This window comes from Balaenoptera musculus, chromosome 3, assembly GCF_009873245.2.
Source record: "Balaenoptera musculus isolate JJ_BM4_2016_0621 chromosome 3, mBalMus1.pri.v3, whole genome shotgun sequence".
Taxonomy (NCBI): Eukaryota; Metazoa; Chordata; class Mammalia; order Artiodactyla; family Balaenopteridae; genus Balaenoptera; species Balaenoptera musculus.
This window is the reverse complement of record NC_045787.1, coordinates 43,697,757-43,713,198: the sequence shown is the minus strand read 5'-3', so window position 1 is coordinate 43,713,198 and position 15,442 is coordinate 43,697,757. Positions and strand designations below refer to the sequence as shown.

The following is a 15,442-nucleotide window of genomic DNA, read 5'->3' as shown; positions in this document are numbered from 1 at the left end:
ACTTCAATAAGAAAAAAAAAAAAAAAACTGCCACAGCTACCACCAGAGAGTCATGGGATGTTGAATGTTGAATGTAACTCTTTCTGTTGCCCTGGAATTTTGGTAGAGATGCAAAGGCCAAGAACAAAATAGCAGATACCACATTATCTGCAAAGTCTAAAGTAGGGTGCTAAACTATCTCCAAAAGATTAGAAGAGAACTGGCTCCAAGCCAGTGCTACCAGGATCAGGTGATCACTTCCTCCAGCTATATAAAAGACTGAGGTTGAAAAAAATCAAAAGAGAAAATTTCTTTGGAAAAAAATGCTGAGTATTTTACTTCTCCTTGGATGAAGGTAGGGAAGAGCTGCAGCCTCACTTCAAACTTAGCGTAACAGGTTGAAAAGTGACTAATGGGAGAGCTTGACATTCACCTCCAGGATTCTGGGGGACATAGGGACTGGTGTTTGGGGTTTAGAAAACATTTAAAGGTGAAAGACTGGACAGTGAAAAAGAGGGAAGAAAGACTTTGCTCTTTCATAACAAAGAAAAGGAGAGCTGTGTGGGATGGCAGTGTTTCTTCATCCATAACTTGGCAAAGGGGTTTACTTCTCTGTTTCTAGATGTGAATCCCATGGGGGGGAAAAAAAAGCATTCTGACTCAATCCAAAACAGACCCTCTCCAAGAGGACATCGTGTTCCCCGTAGTAAAGTGGCCCTTGAGAAGCCCAAGGGATGCGGTAGACAATTGAAAGTGACCAGCAACTGATAATTATTACTCATAAAATTTACTGCAGCCTGAGATCATGAGCAAAGGAACTCCAAGGATCCCACAAATGTATCCCCCAAAGAAAAATTCAACAGTCATGAGTCCCTCATCCAGAGGGTTGAAACACAGGTGACAACTAGACTAGCCTCGCTTACCTTCCCTCTACTTGCTAACTGCCCTTTCTGATACCTCCATGGCCAAGACCTCCTTTAAAACTGGACTGAACTCTTTAATTCTTGAAACTAACTGGAGTCTTTTTATTATTTAAGAGTGACTGGGAAAGCTATTTCATCCAGGCATGGGGAACAAGGGCTTTACGCAGTCTACATTAAGGAGTGGGTGAGAAAGCATAAAGTTGCTTTCAGGCTTGTATTCTACTGAGACCAGCTAATAGAATAAAAAATCAATTAGAATTGTGGCAGTAACAATAATAACAATAATCGTAAGTCCATGCAAATTCTTAACCTGCCATGTATTCTTCCTCATCTTTTGGCCTAGTCTCTTCATCAAGCCATGTGGGCTCTGGGTTTGATTTTTGTCCTCAGTCTCTTTTCTTGTTACGTTCTAGAACCTGGTGTGCCACACAGACTTTTCTCTTTCATCACCTCTCAAACTGGTTTGGTTTTGCCACATCAATACTAATGTTGACTGCTTGAATGGCACGAAGTAGAAAGTGTTTTTAGGTGGGGGGGATAATCTGTGATCAAATCTGAAAACTAGGTTGGGTGCTTATTTTGAAGGGATATGAAGGCCATGGTAATAAGTTCAAACTTTTTTTTCCTTTGCAGATCTAAGGAGATTCTGAAGGCTTTTAATTTGAGCAATGATATCATTATATTCTGGGATTTTCATCTTTGATCATTTTGGGCAGCAATTGTGACGAATAGATTGAATAAGGAAGAAACTAGAAATAGGAAAACCAGTGAAGAGGTAACCCTGAAATAAATAATCTACAGAATTAGTGAGAGAAGAATTAAAATTCTCCAATGACCCATCTAAAGGCAGGTACTGAAGTGCAGTAAGCATGTAAATAGTGAAGGGACAGACTGATAAATCAGGTGGGATAATCATCTGAAAATAAATAAAGATTTTGATGTGAGCTGCAGACTATGTATTGATTGATAAATTAGTATTCTAGTGCTTGTAACTATCACAAATTTCATTTTTGTGCATTATTCTGGAATCCTGGATTATAAATTTCAATGAGATTTTCTGTCTCGTGGACTTAATTCAGACTGTATGGATCTTCCTGCAAGGTTAGGAAGAGAGAAAATGGCTTCATGTCTCCTAACTATCTGCTGTCCTTAGACCAAAAGGAAAGCATCTTCCCCTCTCCTTCCCAAGTACTTTTATATCTAAATGGCAAATATGTATTGAATGAATCAGTCTTTTTTTTTTTATTAAGCGAAAAGCTATTTGTATTTCACTCCCAGCCCCACCTGGAATGATTCTTTATTTTACATTAGCTTTAACTTTGGTCTAATTATTTTCACAAACATTTTCAAAACTTCTTTGAAAATAACGTTAAATGCTTGAGGCGTTAGCCAAGTGCAATTCCCTAGGAAACATCAAAGGAAAAGCTGGACTTACTGAGAACAATTTTCCATTGTAATACCCCAAAGTAACAATAACATTTTTGTGAGAGAAAGAGCACGATAATATTCTGTGCCAATTTATATACCCTGCTTTCTTCTGTAATTAATGTGCCATCCCTTCCTGCTTCAGTCCCTAAGAGCCATCTGGTCACACACTCAACACCTTTTCACCTTGTTTCTCCAGACACAAATGCCGGAGGGTTCAGCTTAGCACCTATTTTATTTTGGACATACTCTGTCTTTTTATTCTTTCCAAATCTCCATATTTATCATCAGTCTTTGTTAGGATCATTTCCTTGTAAATTCAGGGAGTAATTAAAAGACTAGTACTAATATTAATATTAATACCATTTACTGACTGCCCATCATATGCCAGGTATCATGTTCAGGATTTTCCTACACTATCTCAATTTATCTGCACAATAAACCCAGGATATAGAAATAGTATTTCCATTTTACAAATGATAAAACAGGCTCAAAGAGATTTAGTAATATGCCCAAGGTCCTACAACTAGTGAGAAACCTAGCCGGGATTAAATCCAAACTAGGACTCTGAAGTACTGAGCTATTTTGCCTCACTTGCCTATGGAAATCACCAGGATTTTCTGTACTTATGGTGCCGATCTGACCACAGGGATAAATTCAAGTGTCTGGGCTGAAACTGTTCACTCCTAATAAGGATTTTATTAAATGATTCCATAAATTAGACAAGAAAAGTTTTGGAAACTTATTCGTGAGAAGAAAAATGTTGCTACACTTTGAAGAAAAAGTCATTTGAGTTAGAATCTTCAAAACAACCCCAAAGTAACCTAGAGAGGCAGTTCTGAGGTGAGACTGACCTACCCAAACTGAGAAACAGATGTGACCTAGCTAAGGTTACGGACTGCAGTCTACCCCAACTCTCTGAGCCAGTTCATAGGATATAGGTTATTAATGCTAGGTAGTCAATTTCTAATTCTTATTATTTAAAGCAAATTAAATCAACACTACAGACCATTCTTTCTCTAGTGATAAAATGCTACTTAGTGTACTAAACCTTTCTGCTACAGCATTGCATGGGGAACAGCAGGATAAGAAAACCAACAGGTAATTCACCCCATCAGGTTAGTACTAACTTTCAACATTCGTTCCCACTAGATATTTTTGCTAGGCTAAAGATATTACAACATTAACTAATTTGAGCTTTATAGCCTATGCCAAGCTCTATTTTATTCACTGATGCATGAGTTTGAGAAGCCAGAAAACCTTCCAAAAGTTAAGAACAGAAATCAATGGGAGAACGAAGGCACCAGATAACCTAAGCACTGAAATGCCACTCCTGAATCCTGCGAGTCAGTCATACCTTCCATCTTTGAAATCAGAGCAATAATTAGCTCATTGACTGGGCGTTGGAAACACTAAATCCCCTTCCTGACACTGACTCATTTTGTGTCCTGCACTAGTCACATAACCTTGTTGAACCTCAGTTTCTTCACTTGCAAAATGGAAATAATAATATGTATGGTACAGGGGTGTTGTGGAGTTTAATTAGTGTTTCTAAAATACTGTGAGATGATCAGATGAAAGGTGTACTTGAAATTTACGACATTATTATTTTTATTGTATATAACCATTTCAAAATACAAGAAGCTATTGGATGTTGTTTTACCATCACTTAACATATATTATAGCACAAGCCTGTTTCTGAAAACCATGCTCTTATGGTCGATATGACTTGCTCATTCATAGATTATTCCCAAAGAAATCGAATTGGGAATAATATGCAAAATAGGATAACTAACAGGAATAGGGAAAGGCATAACAGGTAAGTATTGGCTTGACCAGTTATAGTAGACACACCTGACAGTTGAAGTAAACACAACAGCAGAAGGGATGTTTGAAGGAAACAAAGATATAGCTTGATTCCAAAACAATATAATGGTGCTTGTAGCTGAAGTGTGCTTTTCTTCTTAGAAACTCAAAGCAATTTACCAATATTATCTCCTTAATCCGCATAAGGAAGACAGCAAAGAGGAGTCCAATTTAAAGATGAATAGATGGAGACTTAGTGACTAAGTGGCTTGCCCAAAGTCACCGAGTCCATTGCTAGCAGGAGGATTTAGGCTGTCCTTTTCCTGGACCAGGTCAAAGAGTTTGCTAGAGATGGGGGCTGAGACTAGAACTCAGATGTTTTGTATCTAATAATTGTCTGATGTTACCTCTCCTCAAATAAATGGGTATAGTGTGAGGATAAAGGCATCTTACAAAAGAATCCTCTGCAGTATCTAAATAAAAGCTCCATTAATGCTTAGACGTTCTTAGCGAGGTTGAGTAGGTCTCTCCTAGTTTAACAGTACCTTGTAAAGCATACTTCTTATTCCACTGTTTAATTACTGCAATTTCTATTTCCATCACTGATGGTGCATATTTCAAAGGAGTTTTATTTTTTAAGGTGCATTTCAGGACACTGGGGAAAAAATAGCCTCCTGCAGAGGGTGATTGAACTTTAGAACATGTTTAGTAAGTCATTTATTTCATATCAGGAAGTTTTCAAAATGTTTGATTCCAGCCTAAGTCTCGGGAAGCATCAGTATGTACTCACCTCAGATAATTCAGATCTTAAAACTCTCTTTCCACATACGTCTACTTTTTGGCTTCATAAACATCCTAAATACAATTTTCACCCAAACTTACAAGATATAGAATGTGGGAGAAATACCATTGATATTAGACTTGAGTGTCTTAGAATATCTGAGACCATTCAACTGTCAAAAATGCCATTATCAGTTTTTATTTTATGTTAACTTGACTGGGGTTGTTAGCAGAAGTCTTTTATGTAATTAGGATCCATCACTTTGCTTATCCATCACTTTGCTTATTAATAACACTTTGATGATATTTCTGCATATTGGACAAGTATTTCTCACTGATGTGATATTTTTACGTTTAAGGCATTCCACCCTGCTCTTTCTTTTAATAAAGGCATACTGTAAATTGTTTCCTGTAGAGACTCAGAAAATACATAAACTATAAAGACAATGGATGAAAAAAGAGAGGAAGCAAAAAGTGCCAACTTATTGAAAACCGATCAGAAAAACAGTATATGAAAAACTTCTCTAATATGGTCAAACACACTTGTTTGAGAAAAAAATTAATTGATGAGGGATTTGATAAGGTCTAAGAAATTGTCACATTAAGGATGTGTTTACACACTTGCAAGTTGATGCAAATAATAACTCTTATAATTCCTTCTATTTAATTATGATTTAATTGGCATTTATTATTGAATAAACCTGTGAATAAAATTGTGATGAGTGGCAATGTCTTTCACCAGGAATCAGTTACAAACTTCTGAATCTTCTTTTTTCATTTCTTTTCCCTTCTTTGTTTAGCAACTAGATCCAAAATTGTTGTTGTCTTTGATCTAGAACAGTCTTACAGTCCTATTTTACCTGGTTGGCTGTCTGTGACTCACTCCACTTGGATTCACAAGATTCTGATTAATTAGTGGGGCAAGTTTCTACCCTGCATTATTTATCTCATAACCTCCAGCTTCAAGACTTGTATCAACTCTCTGGGCCAAACAATACAACACACAGAAACTTGTAAAGAGTTCTTTTCAAATAAACCCAGCTTCAAAATAAACCAGCACCCACACTAGTCTGCAACAGTTCTTCCTCTAATGCCCAGACACATCATCAAACAGTGTAGTTATGATATAACTCAGAGTTAATAATCCAATAGCTTGATTTCCCTGGAGATAAGTAAAAAGTATCTTCATGTGACTTGGATTTTCCCAACAATATTCAGGAACCTAGGAAAGGTATAGCACTGTAGGCTTTTAAAAAAATGTTTCCATGGATAAATTTTCTTGGCCAAAAGGATAAGAATTAATTGCCAAACACTAAGAATCTTCCTTCCCTCTGCCAATTGGCATTGCTTTGGATTTTTCTGTAACAATGTCCACGCCAGTTAGATTTCCTTCCCACTCATAATTCCATCTTGGGGTGAGGGAAGGGAGAATGGCAATGCCTACATCTGCAGAGGAAAAATATTATACTTGTGGAGAGACCCAATTTAAAAACACAACTTATAGGAGAAAAACTAGATGACATTGGGTATGGTGGTGATTTTTTTAGATATAACATCATAGTCATGATTTGTGAAAGAAATAATAAGCTGGATTCATTAAAATTAAAAACTTCTACTCTGCAAAAACAGTGAGAAAATAAGCCACACACTGGGAGAAAATATTTGCAATAGACACATCTGAAAACTGTTATCCAAAATATACAAAGAACTTTTAAAACTCAACAATAAGAAAACAGAGAACCCAATTGAAAAATGGCCCAAATACCTCAACAGACATCTCACCAAAGAAAATATACAGATGGCAAATAAGCATATGAAAAGATGCTCTGCATCATACGTCATCAGGGAAATGCAAATTAAAACAATGAGATACCACTAAGACTTATTAGGACAGCCAAAATCCGGAACATTGACAACACCAAATGATAGTGAGGATGGGGAGCAACAGGAATGCTCATTCACTGCTCATGGGAATAAAAAATGGTATAGCCACTTTGGAAGACAGTTTTGCAGTTTCTTGTAAAACTAAATATATCTTACCAGACAAGCCAGCAATTATGGCTCCTTGGTATTTACCAAAGGAGTTGAAAACTTATATCTATACAAAAACCTACACACAGATGTTTATAGCAGTTTTATTCATAATTGCCAAAACTTGGAAGCAATTAATATGTCCTTCAATAGGTAAATGGATAAATTAACTGTGGTACATTTCATTCTAGACAAAGGAATATTATTCAGTGCTAAAAAGAAATAAGCTATAAAGCCATGAAAAAGAGGGAACTGAAACGCATATTACTAAACAGAAGAAGCCAATTTTAAAAGGCTATATACTGTATGATTCCAACCATATGACATTCTGGAAAAGGTAAAACTATGGAGACAATAAAAAGGTCAGTGGTTTCCAGGGCTTGTGGGTGAAGGGAGGGATGACTAGGCAGAACACAGAGGATCTTTAGGGCAGCAAAAATACTCTCTATGCTACTATAATGAGGAATACATGTCAATATACATTTTCTTTAAACCCATAAAATGTACACCACCAATACTGAACCCTAAGGTAAACTACAGACTTCAGGTGCTTAGGATGTGTCAGTGTAGGTTCATCAGTTGCATTGTTGTATTTGTAGGCACTGCTCTGGTGAGGGATATTGATGATAGGGGAGGCGGTGCACGTGTGGAGGAATGGAGTACATGGAAAATCTCCGTACCTTCCTCTCAATTTTGCTGTGAACCTAAAACTCTTCTGAAGAAAACAAAAGTCTCTAAAAACATACACATGCACACACACTCATGTGCATGCATACTTATCCAGTTTAAAGTTAGAGAATCCAGTGGTTGAGAGCAGCATATATAAAAGCCAGAACTCAGTCCACAGTTATGATGGTAAGAAACCAAAAAGTGCCATGCTAGATAAAATCAGCACAAGCATGCTGCTGTGTTGGTAAAGTCCTATGTGAAACATGATGTTCTGTTCTATTTATCTGCCTGAAAAAGTTACCCCAATATAATTTTAAGGGCCCTCATGTAAAGTCTTAAACATGATCTGTTCTACCTGCAAAATGTTGCATGGACTGCTTCTGGGAGCTACAGCTAAGATATTTAAAAGTTATAAGTCAAGATATCTCTCCTTGCAGGTGATGAAACCTACCATATTGTAGTGTGAGGAGCCAGGGGCACAGTTGGAATGCGTTTCCATTAAAGAACAATGGTGGAATCCATCCTGGTGGGACCACAGCATGCCCTACAGAGGGGCATCCTTGGCTCCAGCCCTTGTAGAGTCAATATGGCCTCCCCAGGTCTCTTGGATAAAGTTACATAAAGCTTCATTCTTAGTGTTTCTCTCATTTCTTTAGTTTTCAAACATGAATAGGGCCAGAGTCACAGCATGACTGCCTCTTTAGTTACAAACGTCCCCTTCCTGTTGAGGAGACTGCTTAGTGGTGCAGGCTGGAGATCACACCCAGGTCTACACTAACTCAGCAACTCAAAAGCCAAGCAGAAGGAATCACAGGCCAACCTCTCCTCGCTCCCTGTAAATCTGCTTCGGCTCAGCTGGGTGTCCGGTGGACTGAGTCATGTAATTACCCCATGGGAAACAGCCCCACGAAGATGGTACTGCATTTAAATACCATGAACAGATCCTGTAAGCTCCATTATTTATTTTAATAAAACACGGTTGTGCTTGTTTAGTGTTTGTATTTGTTTTAACAGTAATCAAAATTATATGGACTCTAATTTTCAATGAATGCATCTTAATCATACAGAAAGGTATAATTAATTGGTTAGTCAAGGAAGCCTTCAGTTCTCACATACATTCTGCCCCTCTTGTCTCCCTCATTTCCTCCCACTCTGCTATTTTAGGCCATGAAGGCATTTAAATTATTTTAGGCTTTTTTTTTTTCTCTCAGCAAATATCAACTGGGACTTTTACGGTCCTCCTACAAAGGGAGAACAAAGGATTGACCATTCTATCATTTGTACTCAATTAAATATCCTAATATGAAGCTTTCTTGTAAATGTCCATTTAGGTTTATCAAATATAAAATGACAAAGCTTATAGCTCATTCCATCCAAACACTGCAGAGGCTTCTTCTAAGACCCGTTGCTGCATGTGTTCATGATTTACTGTTACGTGGGTAGGAGCTTTCACTCTCTGAGGACTTCTTGGCTTAGATATTAAATCATGATCAGACACACACCCTGAGTGACATTTTTCTCTTCTTAATTCCCACATAAAACTCCCACTGAAGTGATGGAGAAGACTCATGCGTGTGGGAGACTGACTTGGTATTTGCAAAGGTTCTTAACCAACAAGGAGGAATTGCATTTTGTCTGCTCACAATGCATCAATGCATGTAATAATCTCCCCTCCTTGCATTGACAACCCAATTTCAGTTCAGAAACTAGAATGATAAGTATTGTACATGCTCCAGAATACAGGCATTCAGCCTCTATTAAAAGCATTTAGTTTTTCTAGAATTTAACAGCACAACTCTATTAACATAGAGTTAATATGTTAAGCTCAATATGGCAAAATCCTAAGCAGCTTGAAAACGCAGTGGTAGGAGTTGAAGTCAGCCTACCCAGCTGACAAGTGACTCAATACTGAAGTTTAATTGTCTTTGCTGTTCGCCAGTAACTGGAAGCAGGTACTTATCTGGGCCTCACCATGCTGGTTCACCAGCATTTTTCAGCTGGGAAAGTAACTTCGTGAACTACAGTGGCTGTGCTAGATGAAAATAGGTGTATTATCATTGGCATTTTGGACAAGCCTTTGGCATTTTATTGCCCTGGTATGGCACTCAAGAGCATTATACTGTGTGCAGAAAGATCAGCCAAGATGATGAAATGTTGGCCTTCCTCCAAAATTTCAAGTGGTTTACACCCAGTATCGGCTAGGAAGGCATTTGTTCACACATAGGTTGATATTCTCAGCTTAGTAAAGCCTGGGAACTTACCTTCTTTCACTCACTCACACTCCTATACACGTTTACAAATACAAAACTTAACGTCTAAAACACTGTTTCCAACTTGAGTATAAATCATGAACTAAAATCAGACTAAAAATTAGTGATTTATGTGATTGAATAAGATTCAACATTTAAATTTTTAGTCATGAAACACTGGAGGTTTTGCAACATGAGTACCAATGTATTTTTAGTTAAACTCTCAATTTTTCTGTTCTGTCATTAATATTTAAGAACAAATAAAATCCACAGGTAATCATCACAAATTATTTTAATCTTTCCACCAACGCTCTCTCCCCACAAGCTCCCTACCAAACCACTAATAGGTAGAAGAATGACTATGTGTTTTACCCCCTTTATTTTTCTCTCCTCCCAAGAACTGACTACGAACAGGGAAAGAAACCAGCAGTGAATGGGAGGAGCCATGAGATAACTGATCACCTGAATAATCAAGAATAAGTAATAGTCCTCAGAAGGAAACAGCTTTCCTGCGGTGAATGAGGAGGATGCTTTGTTCTACGCGACCCTTCTTGATTAGAAGGACCTCTGTTCTATGAAACAATCAGCCTGACAGCCCATTAAGTGTTACAGCATTGGGGACCACTTCAGGCCATCAGTAGCTTTGGGCAAACCATTTGACATTGTGGAGCTTCAATTTCTTCACCAGTAAAGGACTCAGTTTATTTATTTTTAAGTACCCTAATATACCTGAATTCTTTATCACAACCTTTGGACTGCCATTTATACAATGACTTTGCTATTGCACTTCACTGGAAGAATTGGGGAATTAAATTCTCATATTTTCCTCTTCGATTATCTACTTTTGGGAAAATGTCTTATTTGCAAATCCACTGGTGAAGCAAAGATGGTGCTTATGCCTCCCTATGCCCTTATCAGAAGGAGAAGTGCACTTTCTTTCCAGTCTTTCCACACTACTGAGTTCTCTTATGGCTTTTGGAATTAGCACAGAATATCTGTAATATCAGAAATATGTAGAAATGTATTTACCGCCACCAATAAATGACTGCATAGCACTGTCATTCCCTACCATTCCAGCTCTTTGCAGCTTTTTAAGATAGCATGGCCCTACAGAAACAACCATATATTATGTTTTGATGTGTTTTTTGGTGTGAAGGAAGTCAGGAAGATAATTCTTAGTCTTTACCAGTCTAGAAATGCCTTGATGTTTCTTGCTGTGTTCAAGGCTCACGAAGGGAAAAATTGCTTCTATACTAATGGAAAAGGAAAGAATCTCTCTACCTACTCTACCTCAGCTTCAATCACAAACAATTCATGACCATCTAACTACTTTTCAAAGCAGTCTTCTTCTTTAACCTTACCTTACATTTATCGTACCATTAAACAATGGCCGTCTGGATCCTTTGAAGTCCTGATAAGACATTCTTATCGCCTATCACCAAAGTCTTAACATTTTCAGAATAAATCATATTTCCAATAAGGAAAGAAAATTCATTGCAGGAGACTATTACCATAATGGAGCTGGTCCCCCAGCACCGAGGATAAGGTACTACTTGGAGCAGATCAGAGGATCTCAGAACTGTAATAGCTGTAATTTATTTACACAAACCCTATGCCTTTAACTCTGGCCAGCTTATTCTGTGGCCAAATAAAAACAAGTCTAGACAACACAGGTCGATTCATGGTCAGTGTCCTGGGAGCCTTGGCTTCATTTCTGCCTTGACCCTCACACCTACACTGGTCTTGCATTCGCCTGACTTGAGGACCCTGGATTTATTACAGAATTTTGGCCCCATACACGTACGTATCTCTTGGATACATTCTCCGATGTTAACCATCACCTCTGGACACAACTGTATACTCAAACTCAAGTCTTATTCTACCTCAGATCACAGAGGAAGTGCCCTTCCTGATCTAATTCCAGCCCCAGAGCCAATGCCAGTGGCATGTCCTTTGTTTTATGCTTTGACAATATCTGACTGGGCCTATTGCAGGGGGATTGGCCCCTGTTCAACAGTCAACAGGCTATGAGGCTGATCAGCCCAGAAAGGCTATGGCTGGACATTGGACTAGACATACGGAATCAATACAACACGACAGAAAAAAAATGCAGTCTGGCTGGGGATTTATGAACCAGTTCTGTCAATTCACCTAGTGTGCATTTGGCATATTGTTAAAAAGAAGAGAGAAGAGAAGAGAAGAGAAGGGAAGGGAAAGGAAGAAAAAAAGAGAAAAGAAAAGGAAAGGAAAGAGAAGTTATCCCAAAGATAAACAGATTCATATCTGCTCCTTTACTAAATATTTACCAATCCAGAAATCATCCCATATTAGTGGTTCTCCACTTTTGTTACACGTTGGAATCACCTGAAAATCTTTAAAAAATACTTAGGCCTGGTCCCCTCCTGCAGATTCTCGTTTAATTTCTTTAGGGAGGGGCCCACATACAGGTATATTTAAATGTTCAACTTTAGAATTCAGTGCTTCTCGAAATTTAGTGTACATAAGAATTAGCTGGTTATTTTGTTAAAATGCAGATGCTGATACAGCAGGTCTCTGTTGGAGCCCGAGACTCTGCGGGTGTAACAAGCTCCCAGGTGTTGCTGATGCTGTTGCTTCATGAGCAACACTGAGCAGCAAGATGGAAGCTAATCGCTAACGCCTGAGAAGCAACTTACCACATTTGCTAGGTTGATTTTTCTACCTGCATTTGGTTAGTGCACAACAACAAAAGCCAGTGGAGACCTACCTTCTCCATTTCTCATTGTAGTTCTACAAGTTCACTTCAAAGGACATGCAAGTTGCAATGTTTAGACTCAACCCATCCGTAATTATCGATACCTCCCTTCTTCCCGAGAGCCATCCGAAGTGCTCCCCACATCACTAGGCTGAGAAAATCCACAGCAGCAAACCCTCTCACAGTTTCTCTACACACAGAAAGTCCATCAAAGCCAAATGGAAACAAACCACACATATTGTACAAAGGACTATGGGAAAATGCAAGGAAATACAAGACATTGCCCCATCCTTCCTCCTCACCTGTTGACAAGGTCTGTATAGAAAAACAGAGCCTACAATTCAGAGCAGAAGTGTTCAGGGTCAAATAAGTGGTACTGGAAGGGAGTGCTATACGAGAAGAGAGGCGAAAAAGATGTCCCCGTAGGCTGGGCAATTAGGGATAGGGTGGGGGAGTGTAGGGGTGTCTCATACAGGAGAACTTACACCACTCAAGACAGATAGGGAGGGGGCAAGAGGGGAGGGTTCCAGAACCATTCCAGGGAGAGTTAACTTGGTACTACCATAGGACAGAGGGAGGAGAACCAAGGTGGGGACCAAGGACAGTGAGAAGACCACTTCAACTAGGACAGAAAGAAAAGTCAGAAATTACTAAATTCTAACCATTTGAGGCCTATGAATTCTTTAGGCTGGTACTTTGAAACATGATGTCAAGCTGAAGGATAATGGATGGACCACGAATACTCACAGCTTTTAAGACTATACATATCAGAGTTACATATATAATAGCAATACCTAATAGTCATTATGCACTTCCTATGTGCCAGGCATAGTTCTAAGTCCTTTACATATAAAGACCTATTTAATTCTCACAACAAATCTACAAAATAGGTACTATTATCATCATCACTGGAACATAACCTACATAAAAACAGGAGTTTTGTATATTTTGTTCACACTTGCAATTCTCAGTGTCAAAATAGCAACTGAATCAACAAATCCTGATTCTGCAGATGAGAATTGGGAGCACAGGGAGATTAAATAACGTGTATAAAGTGATAGAGTCAACAGGCGGCAGAGTGGGGACTCAACCTCAGGTGCCTTAGCTTTGGTATCCATGGCTCTACCATCATGCAACAGGCCTCTAGTTTAAGAGAAGACCTCTCGGATTCCATTATCTTTACCATGTCAAGTCTAGTTCTTGCCTCCACTGGTTAAGCTACAATTAATTTTTTAAAAATGCAATGAGAATTTGAGTGTGGAGGATATCCTATCCGGGTCTAGGATAGAAAAAGCAGTGTCCTTGAGCACACGTAAGTTGTCTCATTCTTGCAATGACATTGAATGCTAAGTGTAATTGATCCCCTGTAGCTTTAGCAAGGTTGTCCATGGGTCCAAATCACACAGCTAGTACCTCACTTTGAGAACCTGAACTCAAGTCCACAGATTCTACTTCTGGTAATTTTTTACCCTAAACTTGTCTCTTTAAGATATAAAGTCTTCTCTCTTTAGTTCCTGATGACTTGCTTATTTATTTAAAACCATTGCTAAGATACTACATCTTTTCATCCCTCTCTCAGTATACATGTATTGTGTGCCTGTTACCATTATGAGACATGAGGGAACAGAAAATCCCTAGCCCTAAAGGGCCCAAAGTCTAGGCTGAAGGACAGATATAAAAACAAACAACAACAAATGAGATGGGGGCCCCATAGACCTATACCTGAGGCCCATGCAATAAAAGCAAGAATTCTTCTTGAAGGATCTGGGAAGGTTTTTCAGAAGAAGATCTCATATATAGCATGTCCAATGATGCCTTCCTGACAAGAAGTTGGGGGTCACATGTGGCTGCCTTCTTTTTCTCTGCTCCCTCTACCCTATGTTCTGCTCATACAGTGTAGAGTCCTCCAGCTGTCTTACTCCTCAGTGCCTCTGCTCATCCTGGATGCCCTCCAGTTCCTTGCCTGCCTGGATCAGATCTACTCCCTCTTTTACAGACTCATCTTCTACAAACTTCATCTCTATAATGGAGGCTCTTCTGACCATCACCCAATCACTCCTTCCTTTGCATCTGAACTATATTCCATCTCATACTTATAGCCATGAAATACTTACAATATTTAATTTCTCCTAAATTGCTACATGTTGGTCTCCCTCTAGCAGACTATTAGTTTCCTACAGTCAGAGACCGTATCTCCAGAGACCGCATCTTAATCATCTTTTTAGCCTCTGTGACTAGACTGTGACTATCCCAGACTGCTTTTTAGAGGTGATAATTTTCAGTGGCTCATTTGTTCACCAGTTTCCAAATACACATAAGGATCAGTTGTACTTGACTGAAGAGTACGTCATAACAACAGCAAAGAATCTGTGTCTGTGATTAACTACAGGGTTGTAATAGTAAATGAAACATTTATAGGCAGTGAGGTCAGAGGTGAACATAGAGTGATAGAGAGATAAACAGTAATAATTCTTGACATTTGTATAGCCCTTTTATTACCCAAAATTCTTTCACATATCTTATCTTCCTTTATCTTTATAATAATGATATAAAGTAGAAAGGAAACTTCTCTACAGTTTATGGAAGGTGAAACTGAGATATAGGAGATTGAGTGACATCTATTATCTGTTTATGACCAAATAAAGACTCAAATTGCATATCTTGACTCTAGATCTATGGCCTTATACTATGACATGAATGATGGTCTGATGCATTTGTGCATTTTTGATGCATTCATTCATTTAATACATATGACATATGAAAGGTACCATACTGGTCTGGTCCTTGAGTACAAACAAATAAAATAAAAAGTTATAACCCTCAAGAAATTCACAGTGCAAGTAAAA

General features: G+C 38.4%; 1 long non-coding RNA gene across 2 annotated transcripts; it reads left to right on the top strand.

Annotated features, from left to right (window-relative positions):
• The first annotated feature begins 252 nt into the window (after positions 1-252).
• Positions 253-10,886, top strand: LOC118892959. Of its 2 annotated transcripts, none has more exons than XR_005019379.1 (4): positions 253-334; positions 1,536-1,677; positions 7,136-7,306; positions 10,261-10,886. It is a non-coding gene; the product is annotated as an uncharacterized LOC118892959 (long non-coding RNA). The 2 variants fall into 2 exon arrangements; XR_005019378.1 differs by lacking the exon at positions 10,261-10,886 and adding an exon at positions 8,051-8,589.
• The last annotated feature ends 4,556 nt before the right edge of the window (positions 10,887-15,442 follow it).